Raw genomic sequence first — 12,156 nt, forward strand, 5'->3', positions numbered from 1 at the left:
TCATCCCAACCAATGGCCACTACTCCGTACTCATCCCAACCAATGGCCACTACTCCGTACTCATCCCAACCAATGGCCACTACTCCGTACTCATCCCAACCAATGGCCACTACTCCGTACTCATCCCAACCAATGGCCACTACTCCGTACTCATCCCAACCAATGGCCACTACTCCGTACTCATCCCAACCAATGGCCACTACTTCATACTCATCCCATCCAATGGCCACTACTTCATATTCTTCCCAACCAATGACCACTACTCCGTACTAATCCCAACCAATGGCCACTACTCCGTACTCATCCCAACCAATGGCCACTACTCCGTACTCATCCCAACCAATGGCCACTACTCCGTACTAATCCCAACCAATGGCCACTACTCCGTACTCATCCCAACCAATGGTCACTACTCCATACTCATCCCAACCAATGGCCACTACTCCATACTAATCCCAACCAATGGTTACTACTCCGGACTCTTACTACCTAACATCTCTGTGGCTTTTGATACGGTTTACCACCCCCTCCTTCTCAAAAAACTCTACTCTCTTGGCCTCAGAGACTCTGCTCTCTCCTTGTTCTCCTCCTTCCTATCGCAGCGCTCCTTCAGTGTTACCTATAACGCTGCCTCCTCCTCTTCACTCCCTCTTTCTGTAAGGGTCCCTCAAGGTTCTGTCCTTGGACCCCTTCTCTTCTCCATCTACACCTCCTCCCTTGGCCACTTGATAAATTCCCATGGCTTTAACCATTTCCATACCGGGCACTTTTACCCCCTTCCTGCTTAGGCCAATTTTCATGTTTCAGCGCTCTCACACTTGGAATGACAATTGCGCGGTCATACAACATTGTACCCAAACTAACATTTTATCATTTTCTTCACACAACTAGAGCTTTCTTTTGGTGGTATTTAATCACCGCCGGGGTTTTTATTTTTTGCTAAATTAACAAAAAAAGACCAAACATTTTGAAAAAAAAACAAGTTTTTCTTTGTTTCTGTTATAAAAGTTTGCAAATAAATAATTGTTCTTCATAAATTTAGGCCGAGATGTATTCTGCTACATGTCTTTGGTGAAAATAACCCAAATTAGGATGTATTATTTAGTTTGTAGGAAAGTTATAGAGTTCACAAACTATGGTATAGATCTGAATATTGATCAATCCTGAAGTACTGACAGCCAATCTAATTTCTTGAGGTCCAAGAATGTCAGGACAGTACAGATATCCCCCAAATGTCAGGACGGTACAGATATCCCCCAAATGTCAGAACAGTACAGATATCCCCCAAATGTCAGGACGGTACAGATATCCCCCAAATGTCAGCACGGTACAGATATCCCCCAAATGTCAGGACGGTACAGATATCCCCCAAATGTCAGGACGGTACAGATATCCCCCAAATGTCAGGACGGTACAGATATCCCCCAAATGTCAGGACAGGACAGATATCCCCCAAATGTCAGGACGGTACAGATATCCCCCAAATGTCAGAACAGTACAGATATCCCCCAAATGTCAGGACGGTACAGATATCCCCCCAAATGTCAGGACGGTACAGATATCCCCCACATGACCCCTTTTTGTAAAGTAGACAGTCCGACGTACTTCATAAGAGGCATGGCGAGTTTTTTGAAGTTGTATTTTTTTTGTCAGAATTATTCGGAAAATGAAAAAATTAAAATAATAATTTTCACTGTTTTTTTTTTACATATTGTCACCAGCGCAGTACAGCGTCGTCATATAACTGGCATGGCAGTGATCAGGGACACTGACTGGTGACAGTATGAAAATAATTTTTTTTTTTTTAATTATTATTTTTAATTTTTTATTACATATTTTTTTCTTTTTTTTTAAGATTTTTTTTTTCATATTTCACTATGTCCAAAGTAGTATTTTCTTTTTTACACCATTTGCTTATAGCAAAGAATTACTTTGCTATAAGCAATCATTTTCCTGAATGACATCGATTCATTCAGTTTTTTTTTGTGCTTAGCTGTGATTTTGGCCACAACTAATCACATGACATGTGCATATGATTAGCTGTGACCATTCACATCTAGGCACTAGTATACAATGAATGGCATGAATGAAGCCATCCATTGTATACAACTGTCATGTGACCTGCTGTGATTGGTCACAGCAGGTCACATGGCACCGGCAACGGGGCCGATACTCAGATCTGTCATCGGTCGTGTCTGAGGTACACGGCCAGTGACAGATCGCTCTGCAAGCGCGCAAACTGCGCATGCCCGGGAGTACGCCATATAGTGTCCACCCGGAAATCTGAAGCATTTTTCTGCCCGCCAAATGGCTATTGGCCGGACGGCTAATGGTTAAGTACCATCTCTATTCTTTTTTTTTTTTTTTTTTAATAAATATTTATTAATAATTTTTTCAACCAAATACAAATTACAGTCACTTTCTCCAATTAAAAAGACATCAAAACAATATCTTTCTGCTACCATAATTATCTACCTGATAAAAAAAATCTTTATTTCCCCCCCGCATCCCATCCTCCCTCCCCTCCCCCCCCCCCCCAATCACTCTGCGTTTTCCCTCTTCTACACTATATAAAATATATATTCATTGACTTAAACCCAAAAACCCACAATTATAGTGAAAAGATCAAAACCCAAAGAGATTACCAAAAAATAAAAAATATCAAATATATATAAAGAAACAAAAATAAAGTCCCAATATGCAAAGTGTCCAATTAATGTGTCCAAACAAAGATCAATTTCTTGATAGGAAGACGCTTCCTACTCCACTGAAGAAGATGCAAATCAATCACAGGTGCTCTTCAAATACCTCAAAAACAAAATCTCAACATAGTATATTACCTTTTAAATCCCAGAACTAAAGTGCCACACGTGTATCATGCAAAAAAAACACTCCAGTGTCACAGCACTCATGTGAGAGAAAAAAAAAAAAAAATTAAAATTTTATAAATATCACTGCAAACTATATATAAAGTGCATAATTACCATAAAACAAACAGATTCCAGCTTGTAATCAACCACATATGTACAGAGTGTCCTTAGATTGGTATCCTCTTGTTCCTCAGGACCTCACAAACAGACCAGGAATCAGTATGTGAATTATAATCATATATAAAATGTATTGTAGCCACTTACATATAAAAACGATAAGATCAGCAAGACAGCATCCAACTCCTCATACCCAGTATACGATCCCCTTTCCGTGTGTAGAGGGTCTCCCGATCACCAGATAATTCCTCCTTGCTACTCCTATCCAGCACTATCACTTTGTAGCTCAGGGGGACACCTGAAGTGCACCGTTACTCTCCAGACCTCCAACACACAGGGATTCCAGAATCCAAAATGGCTGCCGCAGCACTTCCGGGAATGTCACGTGCCCTGGACGCGTTTCATCTCTTCCGGACTTTGTCAACAAGGATCTGTGGGTTTTTGGGTTTAAGTCAATGAATATATATTTTATTAGTACTTCAGGGGAAGGATATTGATATGACTTTAAGGGATTTTTGAGGATTTTATATATATATGTGTGCTGATTTATACTTATTTTACACTATATAAAACATTCAAAATATATCTGAAATCCATCTAATGGGGTATTACATCTTCATATATTTCACCTTCTCTCTATGATATTCCCATTTTATATAATAAACTCCATCTTATCTATATGCATATAATAAAGTCTTTCCGTCCCACAAATCTGATTCACTCTAACCATCCAATCCTCCTCTGTCGGTACTTCCTTTTTTTTCCAAAACCTGGGTATCAAGCTCTTCGCTGCGCTTAACAAATGCCACATCCCCGAATCCTTATATAATTTCACTGGAAGCTCTGTATTATGGAAAAGACATAACTCTGGATCTAATATTAATTTCAGTAATCTTCCCTACTAAATGAACTAATTCTGCCAAAATATTTGTATTTTTGAACATTCCCACCATATATGATATACAGTTGCAAGAAAAAGTATGTGAACCCCTTGGGATTACGTGGCGTTTTGCATGAATTGGGCATAAAATGTGCTCTGAACGTCATCTAAGTCACAACAATAGAAGAACACAGTCTGCTGAACATAATACTACACAAACATTAGATGTTGCCATGGTTTCATTGCACATAACATGTAAACATTCACAGTGCAGGGAGGAAAAAGTATGTGAGGCTCTCGTTTACTGACTTCTCCCAGAGCTAATTGGAGCCAGGAGTGAGCCAACCTTGACTCCAATCAGTGTGATGATATTGGATGTGTTGCTGACACCTGTTTTGGATTTACTGGTTTCAAGAAGCACTGTCTGATGTGAACCATGCCTTGCAGAAAAGAGCTCTCAGAAGACCTACCATCAAGAATTGTTGACTTGCATGAAGCTGGAAAGGGTTACAAAAGTATCTCCAAAAGCCTTGATGTTCATGTGTCCACGGTAAGACAGACTGTCTACAAATGGAGAAAGTTTAGCACTGTTGATACTCTCCCTAGGAGTGGTCGTCCTGTAAAAATGACTGCAAGAGCACAGCGCAGAATGCTGCATGAGGTAAAGAAGAATCCCAGAGTGTCAGCTAAAGACCTACAGAAATCTCTGGCACATGCTAACATTTTTGTTGACACATCTACAATAAGGAAAACATTAAACAAGAATGGAGTACATGGGAGGACACCACGGAGGAAGCCATTGCTGTCCAAAAAGAAGATTGCAGCACGTTTGAAGTTTGCAAAAGAGCACCTGGATGTTCCACAGCACTACTGGCAAAATATACTGTTTACAGATGAAACCAAGATTGAGTTGTTTGGGAAGAACACACAACACTATGTGCGGAGAAAAAAAGGCACAGCACACCAACATCAAAACCTCATCCCCACTGTGAAACATGGCGGAGGGAGCATCATGGTTTGGGGCTGCTTTGCTGCCTCAGGGCCTGGACGGATTGTTGTCATTGATGGGAAAATGAATTCCAGAGTTTATCAAGACTTTTCGCAGGAAAACGTATGACCATCTGTCCGCCAACTGAAGCTCCGCAGAGGATGGGTGATGCAACAGGACAATGACCCAAAGCATACAAGTCATTCAACAAAACAATGGCTGCAACAGCACAGAATACGCCTTCTGGAGTGGCCCAGTCAGAGTCCTGACCTCAACCCCATTGAAATGCTGTGGCATGACCTTAGGAGAGCGATTCACACCAGACATCCCAAGAATATTGCTACACTGAAACAGTTTTGTGAAGAGGAGTGGTCCAAAATGACTCCAGATCATTGTGCAGGTCCGATCTGCAACTACAGGAAACGTTTGGTTGAGGTTATTGCTGCCAAAGGAGGGTCAACCGGTTATTAAGTGCAAAGGTTCACATACTTTTTCCTCCCTGCACTGTGAATGTTTACATGTTATGTGCAATGAAACCATGGCAACATCTAATGTTTGTGTAGTATTATGTTCAGCAGACTGTGTTCTTCTATTGTTGTGACTTAGATGACGTTCAGAGCACATTTTATGCCCAATTCATGCAAAACTCCACGTAATCCCAAGGGGTTCACATACTTTTTCTTGCAACTGTATGACTCCGGGCAGTCACCCGAGCAAGCAAGCATCCTTATGGAGGATGTCAGTGTGACATTACTCCAGCCATGCCAGTCACCACACAGTCTTTGTGAATACACTAAGATAAGGGGAGACACTGACATAAAAGTTCCCTCTTATACCAGTACCCCCCCTTACCTTACTGTATTCACTCTGCAGAAGGTGGTCTGTGGTTACCAGAGTCCCCACCTCATTAGAGTTCCTGGCATTACCCCTAAATCAGTGTCCTCAGTGTTCCCTTTTACATCAGAATCTGCAGGTTTCCACCTTACAGTGCAAAGGAGAACTCTGCTGAACTTGATGTAGACAGAATCTTTGATGTAAAGGGGTACTCTGTGGACTCTAATGTAAGGGAGAACTCTGAGGACTGTGATGTACAGGGTTGCTCTGTGGACTCTTGTGTAAAGGGGCTCTGGTAACCAGTGTACAGCATTCCCCCTTACATCAGACCTCACAGATTTTTCCTTTAGTTTGGAGTCCATGGTGTTGCCTTTTACATCAGAGTCCGCAGAGTTCCCCTTTGCACTGTAAAGGGGAACCTTGCAAACTTTGATGTAAGGGGGAACTGTCTGGTGGATTATATTAACCTGACCTTCATGTAAAAAGAGAAATATGTTTTTTGCCTTTTGCTATAATTTAAGCTCATTGATAATCACACTATCTACTTGTCTGTAGCTTAAATATTGATATTTGAAAATCATTTTTTGGCTAACTTTTTACCTGTCATTAAATTTCACTTTGGTAGGTTCACCACCCTGCTGTATGGTCTCAGACCCAAGTCACTGAGTGCAGTCTCAGGAGATGGGAGGCAGCGGTGTGGGATCTCTGCAACTTGTCTACAGTAAACATTTAATCTTCCACTGATTACTGAATACCAATATTATGAGTCCTGATCCTTACACTGTATAATTTATATTGTACATTACATACTCCTGACCCCTGCACTATATACTCTATGTTGTACATTACATACTCCTGACCCCTGCACTATATACTCTATGTTGTACATTACATCCTCCTGACCCCTGCACTATATGCTCTGTTTTACATTACATACTTCTGACCCCTGCACTATATACTCTATGTTGTACATTACATACTCCTGACCCCTGCACTATATACTCTATGTTGTACATTACATACTCCTGACCCCTGCACTATATACTCTATGTTGTACATTACATCCTCCTGACCCCTGCACTATATGCTCTGTTTTACATTCCATACTTCTGACCCCTGCACTATATACTCTATGTTGTACATTCCATACTCCTGACCCCTGCACTATATACTCTATATTGTACATTACATACTCCTGACCCCTGCACTATATACTCTATGTTGTACATTCCATACTCCTGACCCCTGCACTATATACTCTATATTGTACATTACATACTCCTGACCCCTGCACTATATACTCTGTTTACATTCCATACTCCTGACCCCTGCACTATATACTCTATGTTGTACATTACATACTCCTGACCCCTGCACTATATACTCGGTGTTGTACATTACATCCTCCTGACCCCTGTACTATATACTCTATGTTGTACATTACATACTCCTGACCCCTGCACTATATACTCTATGTTGTACATTACATACTCCTGACCCCTGCACTATATACTCTATGTTGTGCATTACATACTTCTGACCCCTGCACTATATACTCTATATTGTACATTACATACTCCTGACCCCTGCACTATATACTCTATGTTGTACATTACATACTCCTGACCCCTGCACTATATACTCTATGTTGTACATTACATACTCCTGACCCCTGCACTATATACTCTATGTTGTACATTACATACTCCTGACCCCTGCACTATATACTCTATGTTGTACATTCCATAGTCCTGACTTCTGCTCTCCACCCTCCCCCACTGCTATATATACACATAATATGATTCTGTTTTGTTGCACCCATTTCCTCCCAGCTGGACATTTTATATCGGATGATGTGATTGGAGCACAGACTTTTACATGGTGATAATAATGTGATAACATCCTCCAACTTTGGACCCTTAAACAGAAAGTGATAATAAGGGAGGAGTCAATACCCCAATGATGGTGGTCTTCAGGATCAGTCCAGTCTTCATCTTGGTTGTTCTCCCCCCATCCTCACTCTCTGACCTCTGGTGGGGCTCAGCCCCGCTGTTCTTCATGACTAAATCATGGACTAAATAAGGAAGTGCAGTACTTCTTGTGTTGGGAAGATGGCGATGAGTGATAGAGGGGGTGGGGACCCTCGTCCTATAATCCCCTCATCACTGTCCCTCCTATAAAAGACAGTTCTGGTTGTTTCCTCACTCTCTGACTAAGGTCCATGAATAAAGAAATGACCTGGTAGGAGATCAGAGGAGCCATTTCCTAGTTCCCTTGAGGGTGGAATTGTAGGCTCCTCAGAGACCAAGCTGCCTGATGTGGGTGGAGTCCTGGTTTGGGGGAACCAATCAGCTCCTGTCTAGTAATCCTCTTTGTCTTTGTATTTTAGTCCATGGCCGGGAGATGAGGAAAACCTCCGAGGATTGTCTCACTTTGTCTCCAGACTGGAAAGTAGAAGATGAGGACATCACACAGTATAGTCCAGGAGAAAACCCGGCTCCCTCCAATGTCCATCCGGCACCACCCAGTGTAGATGGACCATCGGATTCCTCGTATCCTGAGGAACCTCAGACTGTGCGGGACCGGGCCGGCCTTCCAACAGGGAAGAGGTTCTCCTGTCCTGAGTGCGGGAAGGGTTTCCATTTTAAATCCCAACTTAATTTGCATATAAGATCTCACACGGGGGAGAAGCCACATTCTTGTTCTGAGTGCGGGAAAAGTTTTTCAAAGAAGTCCAGTCTTCACATACATCAGAAATTGCACAGGGGGGAGAAGCCGTATTCCTGTCCTGAGTGCGGGAAATGTTTTCTGCAAAAATCACAACTTGAGAAACACCATAGGTCCCACACAGGGGAAAAGCCGTATTCCTGTACTGAGTGCGGGAAATGTTTTTCAGACATGTCCAATCTTTACAGACATAAGAGATTGCACACAGGGGAAAATCCATATTCCTGTCCTGAATGCGGGAATTCCAGTCTTTCTATTCATCAGAGATTGAGAAGCCATCGACCTGTTTTGAGTGCAGGAAATACTTTGTACAAAATTCACCTATCAAACATCAAAGGTCTCACACACGGGGAAAGCCATATAACTGCCCTGAGTGCGGGAGGTGGTTTTCAGACAAGTACTCTCTTTATAGACATCAGAGATTGCACACAGGAGAGAAGCCATATTCCTGTTCTGAGTGCGGGAAATGTTTTGTTCAAAAATCAGATCTTGTCACACATCAGAGATCTCACACGGGGGAAAAGCCATACTCTTGTCCAGAGTGCAGGAGATGTTTTTCACAGAAGTCACATCTTTACAGACATCAGAGATCTCACTTGAGAGAGAAGCCATATTCTTGTACTGAGTGTTAGAAAAAGAAGTTCTATCTTTCCATACATCAGAGATCTCACACGGGGGAAAAGACGTATTCCTGTCCTGAGTGTGGGAAATGTTTTTCAGATAAATCAAGCCTTTCCATACATCAGAGATTGCACATGGGAGAGAAGCTGTATTCCTGTGCTGAGTGAGGGAAATGTTCCTCACTGAAGTCCTGTCTTCCTGTACATCAGGGATCCCACACAACCCTGGAAGTGTATTAGTTCCTTGAGTGCGGGAAATGTCTTCTAGATGAATGTTGCTGGACATCCCAGCTCTCATGTGGGGAAGAAGCACACCCTGATATACACCTCAGATATACTCCATGGCTGATCTTCATCATGGAAGAAACAGTTCATAAGATCAGAGGTCACCAAAGACGTGGATGAAGTGTGGGACCGGGTTGACCATTGATAGCAGAAGAAAAATAAAAATGGAGTCATCACCTTTCATTGGCTGAGTACATTTTGTGGTGGGAGATTTCACACTTGAGAGGTGAGAAATCAGCTGAGATTATCAGGATATCAATCTTTCTCTCTTTCATAAACCTAACATACCCAAGTTTAAAAGATTAGTTGAATGAATACTGGCCATACTTTATTTCATGCAGTGATTTCCTATGATTATTAGCACCATCTAGTGGTACTAATGCAGCACTGCAATATTAAGATTGCAATAGAGCTAATAGATGAAGTCTATGATCATAGTAAATTACTGTTTATTTAAATACGAACAGAATTTGTCACAGCTGGACAAATTCTTGTCACCATTGTCCAACCAATATTTTACAAATAGATCTTTTTGTTTCTTCCATCAAGCATGGTTTTGTATAAACAGCCGAAATCAAACACATGCATTTAAAGTGTTACTAAACCCCGGACCCGGCATTCACTATATCCGCTCTCCCCGGACCCCGCATTCACTGTATCCGCTCTCCCCGGACCCCGCATTTACTATATCCGCTCTCCCCGGACCCCACATTCACTATATCCGGTCTCCGCACACCCTGCATTCACTATATCCGGTCTCCCCACACCCTGCATTCACTATATCCGCTCTCCCCACATCCCCCATATTCACTATATCTGGTCTCCCCGGACCCCACATTCACTATATCCGCTCTCCCTGGACCCCGCATTCACTATATCCGGTCTCCGCACACCCTGCATTCACTATATCCGGTCTCCCCACACCCTGCATTCACTATATCCGGTCTCCCCACACCCTGCATTCACTATATCCGGTCTCCCCACATCCCCCATATTCACTATATCTGGTCTCCCCGGACCCCCGCATTCACTATATCCACTCTCCCCGGACCCCGCATTCACTATATCCGCTCTCCCCGGACCCCGCATTCACTGTATCCGGTCTCCCCGGACCCCGCATTCACTATATCCGCTCTCCCCGGACCCTGCATTCACTATATCCGCTCTCCCCGGACCCCGCACTCACTATATCTGGTCTCCCCGGACCCCGCATTCACTATATCTGGTCTCCCCGGACCCTGCATTCACTATGTGCACTCTCCCCGGACCCCGCATTCACTATATCCGCTCTCCCTGGACCCCGCATTCACTATATCCGCTCTCCCCAGACCCCGCATTCACTATATCCGCTCTCCCCGGACCCCACATTCACTATATCTGGTCTCCCCGGACCCCGCATTCACTATATCCGCTTTCCCCAGACCCTGCATTCACTATATCTGGTCTCCCCAGACCCTGCATTCACTATATCCGCTCTCCCCAGACCCTGCATTCACTATATCTGGTCTCCCCAGACCCCGCATTCACTATATCCGGTCTCCCCGGACCCTGCATTCACTATATCCGCTCTCCCCGGACCCTGCATTCCTTATATCCGCTCTCCCCAGACCCCGCATTCACTATATCTGGTCTCCCCAGACCCCGCATTCACTATATCCGCTCTCCCCGGACCCTGCATTCACTAAATCCGCTCTCCCCAGACCCTGCATTCACTATATCTGGTCTCCCCAGACCCCGCATTCACTATATCCACTCTCCCCGGACCCCGCATTCACTATATCCGGTCTCCCCGGACCCCGCATTCACTATATTCGTTCTCCCCAGACCCCGCATTTACTATATCCGCTCTCCCTGGACCCCGCATTCACTATATCCGCTCTCCCCAGACCCCGCATTCACTATATCCGGTCTCCCCAGACCCTGCATTCACTATATCCGGTCTCCCCAGACCCCGCATTCACTATATCCGGTCTCCCCGGACCCTGCATTCACTATATCCGCTCTCCCCGGACCCCGCATTCACTATATCTGGTCTCCCCGGACCCCGCATTCACTATATCCGCTCTCCCCAGACCCTGCATTCACTATATCCGGTCTCCCCAGACCCCGCATTCACTATATCCGGTCTCCCCAGACCCCGCATTCACTATATCCGGTCTCCCCGGACCCTGCATTCACTATATCCGCTCTCCCTGGACCCTGCATTCCTTATATCCGCTCTCCCCAGACCCCGCATTCACTATATCTGGTCTCCCCAGACCCTGCATTCACTAAATCCGCTCTCCCCGGACCCTGCATTCACTAAATCCTCTCTCCCCGGACCCTGCATTCACTATATCTGGTTTTCCCTGGACCCCGCATTCACTATATCTGCTCTCCCATAGTACAGAGTATGGAAGTACAATTAGGTTAGTAAACATAAATACCTTTTCTCATCAGCAGTATATAGCAGTCTTGTGACATCTATCATTGTCCAGCCAAGCACATGTTAAAGCTTTTAGGAGGAGTTCTCTTTCTGCTCTAGGAGGATGCAGAACCCCTGACCACTTCTGAATATTTCTGATTGGCCCTATGCTGATCACATGCTTTCTTTGGTTTCTGGTCGATCTTCTACAACAGAGATGTTAGGGCCAAAAAAGCTGCTTGAATCTCCAAGAGACTACACCTTTCGTGGGAAAATTCCACTTCCCCTGGACTCCGCTTCTCCTTCTGACATCTCTATAACTCATGGCTAAGGCTTATTGCTGAAACGCGTAGCCATTTTATATGCACATTTTATTTGCTCAATAAAGTTTATTATTCGGGAAGACGAGTGCAGGCTATACCAATCCTCAT

The sequence above is a fragment of the Staurois parvus genome, unplaced genomic scaffold (assembly GCF_062004578.1).
Source record: "Staurois parvus isolate SC_StPar_1 unplaced genomic scaffold, SC_StPar_1.0 ptg000223l, whole genome shotgun sequence".
Classification (NCBI taxonomy): domain Eukaryota; kingdom Metazoa; phylum Chordata; class Amphibia; order Anura; family Ranidae; genus Staurois; species Staurois parvus.